The sequence below is a fragment of the Saimiri boliviensis genome, chromosome 1 (genome assembly GCF_048565385.1).
Source record: "Saimiri boliviensis isolate mSaiBol1 chromosome 1, mSaiBol1.pri, whole genome shotgun sequence".
Lineage (NCBI taxonomy): Eukaryota > Metazoa > Chordata > Mammalia > Primates > Cebidae > Saimiri > Saimiri boliviensis.
In genome coordinates this window covers 173,520,360-173,534,108 of record NC_133449.1, presented here as the reverse complement: position 1 = coordinate 173,534,108, position 13,749 = coordinate 173,520,360, and the positions used below count along the sequence as shown (strand labels likewise).

The 13,749-nt window shown below is 35.9% G+C and overlaps 1 pseudogene; it reads left to right on the top strand.

Annotated features, from left to right (window-relative positions):
• The first annotated feature begins 31 nt into the window (after nt 1-31).
• LOC141580314 (cilia- and flagella-associated protein 206-like) overlaps nt 32-13,749 on the top strand; it is a 33,436-nt pseudogene continuing 19,718 nt past the window's right edge.

The window sequence follows — 13,749 nt, the reverse complement described above, 5'->3', positions numbered from 1 at the left end:
ATATATATATATAACATATATAATGTAAGTTTTCTGGGTGCATATATATGTAATTTTTTCTGCCTTAATTTTTCCAAAATGTCAGTAAGTGATGGTAGACAATGATGCTTTAAGATGTATACATACATCTAAAAGATGATGTATACAATGTAAATTACTATCTGGTTTTTCAAAATTTGATTTCAGAAGTCCTTCTTGCAATGATGTCCAACACTTGCAATTATAAAATCACAACTCCCAAGAATAATTACTAAATACATGTTAATTTTTTTTTTTACTGAATCTGTCAAGTAATTTTTATGTACACTCCCAAATTAATAATAAATAATTCTCAGGTTAATATGTCTTCTTCAAATAGAATTTTTTTTCAAAATTGATTATTTAAGAAAACATTCTGTAATATGAAAGACTTGCTAGGGTGATAACAAAAGCCAATATTCTCTTTTCTGAGCAATGTATTTTTTGTGTGTAGCTGAATAGGAACCTTATTGCCTTATATTTAAGCATGTTCAGTAAGCATGGTGTTCAAAGGTAGACATTTTGGAAAGTGACTCAAAAGGGTAAACCCTATTTCCATTCTTTTCATCTCTCTATTTCCTACTGTTACCAGTTTGATCCTAAAGCTGGTTCAACTTCAGCCACAGAGTGGCTGTCAAAGGTGCTGTGAATAAGCCTAGAGAGAGAGCAACACAGAGAGAGACAACACTGTACTTCCTGCAATTTAACAAAAGTATTTTTTAAATTTTATCTGACGTGGCCAACTTAAATTAGAAACATGTTAATCTAACTAATGTTAATTCAACTTAGATTACATGTTGACCCCTGAGTCAATCCCTGTGGTCATAAAAATGTTAAGTACCAATTGACTTGGGTCAACTAGGCCCCATCTCTGAAGCTTGGGATGGATAAATTCTCTCCAAACTGCATTTATTATACAGTAAGAAAAGGACAAAATAGATGCTGGGGTATCCACTACATATTTCAACGAGGCACTATGAATTGCCAGGGATAGTGTTTAAAATTCCAGAGCACTCTCATGCCCACTTTCTCATTTGATTCTGAGTTCAGCTCTTGAGTTTTGTAGTATAAGTAAAATCATTTCCACTTGATGAATGAGAACACTGCGACTCAGTGTGGTTAAGTTACTTTGAACCCAGATCCTTTTTGTTGCTGTTGCTAATTCCAGGTTAAAAGCTTTCTGAGCACTTGCTCATTTTACCAAAACAATTAGTGAAAAGTAAGTAGTTCAAATTACACATTTGTCATGTTGACTAAATGGAATTGCTATATTGAATTTTTAATTTGTTTCCTCCTCAATTTTTCCAAAATGGCAGTAAGTGATGGTAGACAATGATGCTTAGAGCGATAGAGGGAGAGTCATAAGTCAAATCTGCCTTGGTTAGTAGCTTTGTTTGCTGGAAATACAGTTTTCCAACAGCCTCTCTATTAAACAGGATCACAGATTGACAATCTACTTTTTATTTTTGTCTTAGAAAGTTTTGCTGTCACCTTTCTTCTATGGTAATAGAGAGTTGTAGTGATTTTTTTTTATTCTCCTGATACGTGATATAGGAGAAAGCTGAGATATCAATTGGCCAGGAGAGTCAGAACCATCCAGAAACTTTGCAATACTCCTGGAAAGGACTCTATGTAACAAATTGCCAAAAGCCTCTGAGAAGAGATTCTTAAATAAAAACTTAAGATAAATGAAAACAAAGATAAAAATTTATAGATTGAAGTGAAGTCCTCATTGGCAGGCTTGTTCATCCTGCCTCTCTTGATAAGGCACCCATGCTTTAATATATTAGATATTGATGATCATGATAGTAGATGGCTGGATGAGAGAAAATTATGAAAATACCACAATAGGGGAGTATAATATTTGTATTTTTATATATTTAGTAAAAATTAACTCCTAATGCTGGCCTTAATATATTTCATTATTTGCTTTTGTAATGCCATTGGATCCGATGATGTTAAAAACATTTTCTGAAAACAAAAGACACTGTGGACTACTAGAGGGCATAAGGAGGGAAATGGGTTAAAAGACTACCTACCACGTACTATCTATTCTCACTACCAGAATGACAGGATCCACATGCCAAACTGTGGCATTATACAATATTCCTGTGTAACAAATCTACACACATACCCCCTCTATCTAAAATAAAAGTTGTGGCTGGGCATGGTGGCTCGTACCTATAATCCTAGAACTTTCAAAGGCTGAGGCAGGTGGATCACCTGAGGTCAGGAGTTTGAGATCAGTCTGTCCAGCATGGTGAAACCCTGTCTCTACTAAAAATAAAAAATAAAATAAAAAAAATAAAGAATTAGCTGGGCTTGGTGGTTTGTGCTTATAATCCCAGCTACTTGGGAGGCTGAGGCAGGAGAATCACCTGAACCTGAGTGGCAGAAGATTGCAGTGAGCTAAGATTGTGCCATTGCACTCCAGCCTGGGCAACAGAGTGACATTCTGTATCAAATTAAAAACACAAAATAAAATAATAAAATAAAATGTTGCAATTTTTAAAAATTTTTTCTCAACTTCTTGTGGGCCATGTATTTTTTTTTTCTGCATATTATCTCAGTGCCCCACAGAAGTGACTTTATTGACATGGATGCTGTAAGGGAGTTCTAGTGTAGTAATAGACAAACCCCAGTAGAATATGCATGTAATATATTTCACAGGCAGATGGCCACAGAGAGGTAGTCCAATTGTAAAATGGAAAGAAACATTCATTTATGCAAAAAAGACCACATACTTAACTACTTGAGCAGAGCCTTTTGCTAAATTCTAGGAATAGATGAGTGGATCAGTCCTACTCATTCCTCTTTAACAAATCAAGTATAGCAGGAAAACAGATACATGGACAAATAATAAAACATAAGCAATATGAAATGATAAGAGTTTGTACAAGGTCCAGATCCAGTAAAGAGAAAGATCTATTTAAACAAAAAAAAAATAGCTGACAAACAGCTGAGTAAAGATAAATATCAAATGATAGACATTGTTAACAGATGACAGAAGGAAAAAAAAACAGAGGACCTCAAATGAAAGTTCTCAGAGAAGATAGGAGTTGTATGAAACATTCATGAATGAGAATGTTCCTGACAGGCAATTAATGGGTCAGGCATTATTGTCCTCACAGTAGGGTGAATGAGGTTTATTTCAGGAGTAGTGTTGCTCAAGTCTAAAAACAGTTAAAAAAAAAAAAGGGAGTATGGATTAAGTCCCAATTGTAATATAATTTTGATAAAAGACTGAGCTTCATCAAACCCTTGCAAGACTTGCTGTTTGATATTCATTAAAAGTCTTACTTCCTGGAAGCCTGGAGTTCAAGAATTCATGCTTACCTAACAGTGTTGCCAAGGCCTTCTTTCTGCATCACACAGCTCCAAACCACCCCCCGCCCACACACACACCCACCCTTCTCTGAGGTATATCTTCTATTCTTTTCTTGGTGAAGATGCGTCTCTTCAGCTACAGAGCCAATTTGAAATTCCCCACTAGTAAATCTGAGCTTCAGATACAGTATTTTCCTCAGCTGGTAACTTCCATTTTTTTTTCCTTTCTGCTGAAGATAGAACTTTTTGTTTTTTTCTTCCTAGTCTACTTTTTCCCTGTTTCCATGCTGTTACTGTAGAATTTAAATTAGTGATGCATTTGTGTAGACAATTTCGATGAAACACACAAATCAAAATACAGTTATAGTATATCTAATTTGCTGTGCAGTCGGTGTTTGATAAAAGGCTGTAATGAGAATAATTCAAATACGTTTTAAAGTGCTCTTATCATGGCAATTATCATGGAGATTAAGAGAAGCAAAACAAAACAAAACAAAGCATTCATTTTTGGAAAAAAAAGTAAATATTAGTAATCATTACTAAAAGAGACAAGATATGCATGAAATGGTGCTTATATTTTGAAACAGGTTGTGTATAAATATAGGTCAATATTTTGATCAAAATCTAACATAGTAATAGGATATTCTATATTGTGTTTTAAGATTACATAAAACACAAAGGCAAAGATGGAGACAATAGAAAAATTGCATACTTATTTCCTTTAGAATAGGAAATTTAACATTATGTTATTCCATGAAGTACAGATTTCCTTTGAAGGTGAGCTATGTTAAGAACTGCATGGATCCATTTCAAGCTGCTCCATCAGCATGTGATCTCATCCAGGGAAGCATCAGAGGGATGCTGAGGCTTCTTCAGCTCCTTTTCACACTCACCTCCAAATATCAACAAACCGTTCTAAAATACCTCACTTTCCAAAATGACCCTCTTACCAACAAAACTCAAGAGAGCAGCAATTGCCTAAACTCCAAAGAGGAACAGTTAATAGTATCTGATAAAATTTGTTTTCAGATTTCAAAATCTGCTTATAATTTAGGTAATATATAATCATTGAAAATCTACAAATTGTGGAAATAAAAAGAATGAAAGTAGAAAATCACTTGTGATCCCCCCACTTCTATTGTTAACATTTTAAGATCTTTTCTTTCTTTTAATAATTGATATGCACATAATATTCATGTACTCATGTATTCATTATTTTATAATTATGGAAGAAGGAAGGAAGGAAAGGGAGGGAGGACTGGGAGGAAGGGAGGAAGGGAGAAAAAGAGAAAGATTAAACTTTGTTTTAGGCACTTTATAAATACTAGAGACTTAATAATAGATGAAATAGTGTCCATACCATTACAAAATATGACTCTCTAATTGTGATAAATGCTTTTGTACAGAATAAGATTCTACAAAAATTATTGACCCCGAAGACTTAAAGAGTAGAATGTCATTGAAGTCTATGAATATCATATTAGTATTTTGCATATGCATTTCTTTTTTCCAATTTGTGACTCATATATAGCAACAAAGAACTATCCTTGCTAACACACCTGGTCTGATCACTTCCCTAGGAAAGATTGCTACAAGATTACAGGGCTAAATTTTTTAAAGGTTCTTGGTACCCATTACCAGTATCCTTGGGATGGGAGAATTCAGAACTCATATTCTTAGGTAGTTGTAATTCAACCTCCATCTGTCCGTGCTCTGAAGGAGGAAATGAAGGGCAGTTTTTCTCCTGGTTTCTAAGGACACTAGTAATGGAAATTGTTTGTTGTTTTTTTTTTTTTTTCTCACAATATTGTTGTTTATTAGTGAAACCAATTTTCTGCTTGAAGGCATCAGTGGAAAAGGTTGCAGAATCGGTAGCCTTCAGCTCTTTCTTGAACTCATTTATATAATAAACAAGAACTAATTTATTTTATTTTATTTGTTATTATTATTTTGAGTCAGAGTCTTTCTCTTATCATCTAGGCTGGAGTATAGTGATGTGATTTTGGCTCACTGCAACCTCTGTCTCCTGGGTTCCAGTGATTCTCCTGCCTCAGCCTCCCTGGTAGCTGGGACTACTGATGTGCGCCAAAATTGCTCAACTAATTTTTGTATTTTCAGGCCAGCTGGGGTTTCACCATGTTGGCCAGGCTGGTCTCAAACTCCTGAACTCAGGTGATCTGCTGCTTCAGCCCCCGCCCCAAAGTGCTAGGATTACAAGTGGGAGCCACCATGTCAAGCCAGTTTTTTTTAAGTTTTAAATTTGTATGGATCCAGGTGTATATATGTATGGGGTACATGAAGTATTTTGATACAGTCATATAATACATAATAATCACATTAGAGTAAATGGGATATCCATCACCTCAAGCATTTATCTTTTCTTTGTGTTACAAACAATGCAAATAACTTTTAGTTATTTCTAAATATACAATAAAATATTGTTGACTATAGTTACCTGTTGTGTTGTCAAAACTAGATATTATTTTATTTTTGTCTAACTGCATTTTTATACCCATTAACCATCCCCATTTCTCCCTCTCACTCCTCACTATACTATCCAGCCTCTGGTAACCATTGTTCTGGTCTCCATTTTGATGAGCTCAATTGCTTTAATTTGTGAGAACATGAAAAATTTGTCTTTCTGTGCCTGGCTTATTTCACTTAATGTAATGACCTCCAGTTCCACTCATGTTGTTATAAATGCCAGGATCTCATTTTTTTTATGACCAAGTAGTACTCTATTGTGCAGATGTACGATATTGTCTTTATCCATTCATCTGTTGACAGAGACTTAGATTGCTTCCAATTTTTTGTTGTTGCAAATAGTGCTGCAATAAATGTGGTTGCACAAATACCTTTTTGATAGATTGATTTCCATTTTGGGGGTTATATATCTAGCAGTGGGATTGCTGGATGATATGGTAGTTCTATTTTTAGTTTTCTGAGGAACCTCGAAACTATTCTCCATAGTGCTTCTACTAATTTACATTCCCATCAACAGTGTATGGGGGTTCACTTTTCTCCACATCCTCAGCAGCCTTCATTATTGTCCAATTTTTGGATGAAAACAGTTTTAACTGGGGTGAGATGATGTCTCAGAGTTTTGGTTTGCATTTCTATGATTATCAGTGATGTTGAGCACCTTTTCATATATCCGTTTGCCATTCGTGTGCTTTATTTTGAGAAATTTCTATTTAGGTTTTTGTTCATTTATTAATTGGATTATAGATTTTTTTTCCAGAGAGTTGTTTGAGCTCCTTCTCCATTATGGTTATTAGCCCTTTGTCAAATGGAGAGTTTACAAATATTTTCTCTCATTCTATGGGTTGTCTGTTCACTTTGTTGATTTCTTTGCTGTGAAGAAGCTTTTTAACTAGATGTGTTCCCATTTGTCCATATTTGCTTTGTTTGCTTGCACTTGTGGGGTATTACTTAAGAAATCTTTGCCAAAGTTAATGTCCTGGAGAGTTTCCCCAATGTTTTCTTTTGGTACTTTCATAGTTTGAGGTCTTTGATTTAAGTCTTTAATACACTTTGATTTCATTTTTGCATATGGTGAGAGCTGTCTAGTTTCAATCTTCTGCATGTGGATATCCAGTTTTCCTAGAACCACTTATTGAAGAGACTGTTCTTTCCCTAATGGGTACTCTTGGAACTTTTGTCAAAAATGAGTTCACTGCAGGTATATGGATTTGTTTCTGGGTTCTCTATGCTATTGCCTTGGCCTATGTGTCAGTTTTTATGCCAGTATCATGTTATTTTGGTTACAATGGCTCTGTAGTGTACTTTGAAGTTAGGTTATGTGATTCCTCTAGTTTTGTTCTCTTGCTCAGGATAGCTTTGACTATTCTGGGTCTTTTGTGGTTCCATATATATTTTATGATTGTTTTTCTAGTTATGTGAAGAATGTCATTGGCATTTTGATAAGAATTGCACTGAATCTGTAGATTGCTTTCAGTAATATGGATATTTTAACATTATTGATTCTCGCAATCCATGAACATGGAATGTCTTTCCATTTTTTTAATGTCCTCTATAATATCTTTTTTCAATGTTTTATCATTTCCATTGTAAAGATCATTCACTTCTTTGGTTAAGGTAATTCCTAGGTATTTTATTTAACTTGTAGCAGTTGTAAATACCATTATTTTCTTGGTTTCTTTTACAGATTGTTTGCTGTTGATATATAAAAATGCTACTGATTTTTTAAATGTTGATTTTGTATCCTGCAACTTTACCAAATTTGTTTATCAGTTATGATAGTTTTTTTTGTGGAGTCATTAGGTTTTTCCAAAAATAAGATTATATCATCTGCAAACAAGAATAATTTGACTTCTTCTTTTGGATGCCCTTCATTTCTTTATCTTGTCTGATTGCTCGAGCTGAAACCTGCAGGACTTGTTGAATGACACTGGTGAAAGTGGTCATCCTTGTCACGTTCCAGATCTTAGAGGAAAGGCTTTCAGGTTTTTTTTTTTTTTTTCCCCCATTCATTATGATACTAGCTGTGGGTCTGTCATCTATGGCTTTTATTGTGTAAGAACTAATTAACTTGTACATTTGAAGGGGTCTTTGATGCTACAATTGAAATGAAAAACCCACAAATACCCATGCAGGAGAAGGTAATTTTGCTGTTGTTCTACTCTGATTTACATCTTCCATTTAGAACAACTGAAATTACTCCTCCTGTGTGTGATCTTGCCTTTGTTGGGAGGCTTCAGCTTAAACACTCAACCTACCTAACACTTCACAGAAGGAAACTGGAACAGGATCAAAATACACTGGTTAGGACCCCCAGATACTTGACTAGTGTGATGGTTAATATTAAATGTCAGCTTTATTAAAGGATGCGAATTATTATTTCTGGGTATATCTGGGTGTTTGGGGGTGTTGCCAGAAGAGATTAACATTTGAGTCAGTAGACTGGGAGAGGAAGACCCACCCTCAGGAAGACTCAACAACAAGGTGGATGGGCACCATTCAACTGGCTGCCAGTGGAGCCAGAAAAAGTAGGCCGAAGAAGGTGGAAGAAAGAACTCGATTTGCTGAGTCTTCCAGCCTTCATCTTTCTCCATTACTGGATGCTTCCTGCTGTCAAACATCAGACTCCAAGTTCTTTCGCTTTTGGACTTTTGAACTTACCAGTAGTTTGCAAGGCGATCTCAGGCTTTCAGCCGCAGATTAAAGGCTGCACCATTGGCTTCCCTCAGTTGAGGTTTTGGGACTTGAACTGAGCCAGTATTGTCTTCCTTGATCTTCAACTTAGAGATAGCTTGTTGTGGGACTTCACCTTGTGAACATGTGAGTTAATTCTCCTTAACAGACTCCCTTTCATATATACATATATCCTATTAGTTCTGTCTCTCTAGAGAACCCTGCCCAATACACCCAGGTAAGCCATCCTCAGCCTACTGCCATCTGGGTGCTAAGAGAATGCACTGAGTGTGATTTTGGAGTGTGTTTCTGTTATCCATTTTTTGAATTGGGAACACACTAATCTCTGCTGCTGAGGATACATGTGAAAAAATACTAGTGTCCTTGTTTTCAGATCTTTTCTCTGTTTGCCTCCTTGAATTAGCAAAGTCATATTAGCTCATCATTGTTCTCTCTAGTCTTTATTTGCGGCTTTATGATAATAATAATCATTATTATTTTAGAGACAGGCTCTCACTCTGTTGTCCAGGCTGGAGTGCAGTGGCACAATCATAGATTATTATAACATCAAACTCCTGGACTCAAGTGATCTTCCTGCCTCAGCTTCCCAAGTAGGACTGCAGACATGCACTACCAGGCCTAGCTAATGTTTTGTTTGTTTTTTTTTTTTTAATTACTTTTTTCTGTAGAGATGGAAAATATGTGGTTTTATTAAAACTAGATCAAAGAGTGTTTGAGATTTGATTAAATGAATTGAATTTTAGTGTGTACATTAAAGTAAGTCTTGCTTCCTTTATGTTTGTGACCCGAACTGCTGTATGTATAAACAGAACTTTCTCAAAGAGGATTTCTGTTACAGTTACTTTCTACTTCACTTCTTTTTTCCTAAGTACTTTTTAGGTAAGGATTGAATAGCTTCACTCATTCACTTTATTTACCCATTTGCTTACTTTATTCATTCAATATATTTTAAAGGACATCCCACTGTGGTCTATGTGTTGTGTTAGGCCCAGGAAATGAAATTTTGATTAAGACTCACAGTTTTGGACCTTATAAGACCAATATTCAGTGGGGAATAAGAAAAACCCCAAAGACACTAGCAAGTTAAATAATAACAATTAATGGTAAGGTATATAAAAAACAAGGTGACTAAGATATGAACAAAGGAGTGTTTCTATTTAAGCGTGATGATTAAAAAGGCTTTCTTGAGGAGGTAAAGTGCTGAAACCTAAAGGATGAGAGGAGCTAGATAGCATAGGTGAAGCACACCCCAGGCTGACATCAAAGCATGTACAAAAATGTTACCTGAAAAATAACAGCGTTTTTGCAGAACCAGAAAGGACAAGGCCTTGGCATCATGAGTCTATCATTCCCCTTGTATCAAAAGCTGGTGAGTACTTTAAAGGCCACGCTTGCACCTGTGTACACCATCTTTCTTTCTGCAGCTAGGGCAAATGCTAATGAGCAATGAGAACTCTGTTACTTTAGTTGAAAAATTGAAGAATTGAAGGAATGCCAATCTGTTCACATACGTAGTGACATTGCTTAAAAATACTGATTAACTACTTTCCTATTAGCACTGACATCTCCAAGGGATTCCAATGGGTCATGTGACATGATCATTTATCTAGTTTAGGGAAATGATTCCTTTCATATTCCTTAAAATCTCTCAGATGTGTTCTTGCCTCTATGAGTTGGACCAAAGTTTTCTTTCCAGGGGTGCCCAAACTCCTATGCTCCTATATTTTACAAACTTCAGGCATGCACATTCACCTTTCATAATTATACCATATCTGGATTGTAGCTATATTGTTATTTGACATATGTCTATGTATATGTTTGTCTATTTGCCTCATTTAAAAAAACTTAAATGCCTACTAGAGCCATATATTAAGCAATAACATTTATAAGATCATACTGTATTCAATATCCCACCTATATTTTTAATATACATTAAAATAAACACACAACATTTTTTATACTGAGCATGTGTCTTAACCTAAAATTACATCCTCTACCACCAAAGCTTACCTGTGAAAGCAATATCCCAAGGACATGGGAATTTTCAGAGTGTTGCAGATTGTTTTCTTATTATTTGTGTTAGTCAGGGCCAGACAGAAGAATGCTTAAAGGGATCAGGCATAATGGCAGGCAGAAGCATTTAATGCCCAAGAATCAGTAATAGGCCAATTGTGGCTTCATTGTCCTGGGCCCACTGTTCAAACTGATTGGATGAGACCTTTGAAATTGATGTCTTACAAGAGTACTTCTTTACCATTATTGAGGTCCCAGACCTCTTTTAGGAAGCTCTTGGAAATTGCACTTTCTCAATACATATAGCATAAATATTAGTACATACTTACAAGGGGTTTGCACAACACAACAACAACAACAACAATTAAAAAAAAATCCTGCCAAATAATTGGCATTTGCTGAGGGCTTACTGTGTTCTGGATCCTTTGCCCAATAACTCATGTGCATCATGTCTTTCAATTCTTTTCACAGTTGTGTGGTATGTGCTATTGTGAATACTGTTTTATAGAAAAGGAAAAAGAAGAGATAAACACAGCTTCAGTAATTTGCTGAATTTCAAACTATGAGAAAGTTATAGAGGCTGATTTTGGACTTAGCAGTTTGACCAACTCTGTTAACCATACTACTCTAGTCTCCTTTTTTAGTATTATTTATGTCTAATCCTGATAAGGAGTGAATAGCACATCCATTTGGTGATGGAGTGTGTTACCAGAAACTTGGATGATTGACAATAGCACCAGATGTTAATGCTATGGATTCTTCCTCCAAGAATGGAAACTAACTATTCTGAGATACATAGGGAATAAAGATAGTGGTGAAGAGTCCAGGTGGTAATTAACACTCTCCCCACTACTTCTTTACCCAGAGACTTGCTTAGTTTCTGTTTTCTTAGATGAGGTCAAAAAAAATTAGAATAAATTCTTCTTCATTCTGGCTGCAACATATTCTAATTTTAAGGGATCACAGGTTAATTAAATTGATTTAAAAACAACTTTTGGGTACTACCTTAATTAACCTTCCAGGTTTCTTCTCATTCTGCTCCCATTCAGCACTGTCAGTCTGCCAGGGCAAGGGGTTAGCACTGCTCACCTCCTCAGGTAGGAGAGGAGGATGGGAAATAGCATTTGCTCTTCAGTTTGATTAGTGGAGCTCATTAGCTGTCAGATATAAGGCAATAGCAGTCCATCAGAAGAGAACAGCAACACCAGTGACATTTATTACATGGCCATCGTTCACAGCCTGCTTAGAAACCAATTTCCATTCTTATAGATTCTGTCCCCAAAATGGGAGTTTTCCAGGATTCATAAGCAAGCCTGATCAAAATTCTGAGCAAAGAAAAGATAAAGCAAAAAAAAAAAAAAAAAAAAAAAAAAAAGGCCTTAAGATAACCAGAGTACAAAACCAGCCCTGAACACTTAAAGCAGAAATAAAGGAGTCAAGTTGTCAGTTGCTTTTCCTTTTGTTAGCTGAGCCTGAGTGGTATTTACAGTTTCGGGAGACTTGCTGTTCTTGTGTTTTCCTGTGATTTCACAAAATGAATGGGCATCAAAGCTGTTTGGTGGATGGTCCTAACACAGTGGAAACTGACATTGGTTTTCTGAATTGATCACCATATGCTTATCTGTCTGTTTACCTTGCCTGTCCTAAAATGCTTCCGGACAACTGACTTGAAAGAGGACTTGGCCAGACCACACAGTGGGCAGATGTTTCACTTGCAAAAAGATCTCAGTGCAATGAGCCAGGAAATCCTCTGAAAGCATTTCTGCCTTTTAGCAGTGTGGGAAGGCATTTTACTTTTTAAAACTTATAAATAAATATCAGCAAATGGTCCTTCTTCTAAATAATATATGGTTTACATAAAGAAATGGAAGCTGAATGAAATCAGATTTTTTATAGAGCAAACTATAGTGGTGGAGTCCTTTAAACATTTCATTGTATTTCTCATTTGCCCTCAACGTATCTGTCTTAGTTCCTTATGTGCATTATGACTGTATTGCATGGTGTTTGTAGTCTTTTCTGGCTTGAAATTATATACCTTTATGATTATGGGTAGTTTTGGACCCATCTCTTTTCTATTATTTTGCTTAACTCTCACTCCAAACCTATGAGCTAGGTATTATGATTTCTCCCATTTACAGAGGCATCCACTCAGATCCTAATGTTTTATCCATTCTTTTGCCTCCCAGATCCTCTCTACCTCTAACAATCTGTGATTCAAAGCTGCAAATCTTTGAGGCAATAAATATATATATTTTTTAATTGCTTTAACTTTTGTCTTGCCTGAGGGGATTTTAACAACAACAACAAAATTCACAAATTATTCCCTGGCCTCCTCCACTCACCTCTGTCCACGTAGTTGGTAGCAGTGGCACAAAGCCTTAGGATCTCAGGACCACCCACGATCACCTGGTTTCTTCTTATTTCTCTGAAGAGCAAAGAACTGAACCAGGAAACCAGGGCATTGCTGTATTATGTGTAAAGATTTCAAGGAAGTATTTTTAACTTGGAGAAAACGTGAGTCAAGGAATAAAATTTCCTGATAAATATACCTCATAACAGAGAAGGTATTAGACTCGCTTGAGCAGTTCTTAAGTGTGTGTTCACGAACCCTCTCATGGAAACTGATTCAATGTGGGGCCCAGCACATGAATTTGTATTATGCTTTGAAGGTGATTCGGATGCAACTAGATAAGGTTAAAGAACAGCTGTCCCTGAGACTCTGGAAGGTTACAGCAGAAGAGACAGTTGTTCTGAAAACATTTCCATGGTGTCTTCAAAGTCTTCCCATACATTCTTACATTTCCAAGTCCAAATTCAAGGCTGATGTACCCATATTCCTTCTTACCTTCTTTCTCCACTTGGCTATCTCCTATTTATCTTATATTTACCAGCCAAATATAGAAATGTTTATTTTTGCCCTGAATATTGTCCTCCTTCATATGTTCTCCCTTCCAATAAAGAGCGTTAGCAACCTGGTTATTAAAATAGTAAAGCAGGTCATGACTGTTGTCTGCTCTCTTCTGCTCATACGTTCACTTTCCTACTTTCCATCTCTTCCTCTAAATTCTAATCTATTAGTAAAACCCTTTGTTCTACCTCCAAAATATATTTTTTGCTTTTCTTTTTTCTTTCTTTTTTCCATTGCCACTACCATCATCTTAGTTCAAGCCAACATCAAATCTCACCTGGATTTCTGAAGTAGTCCTCCCACTCTTC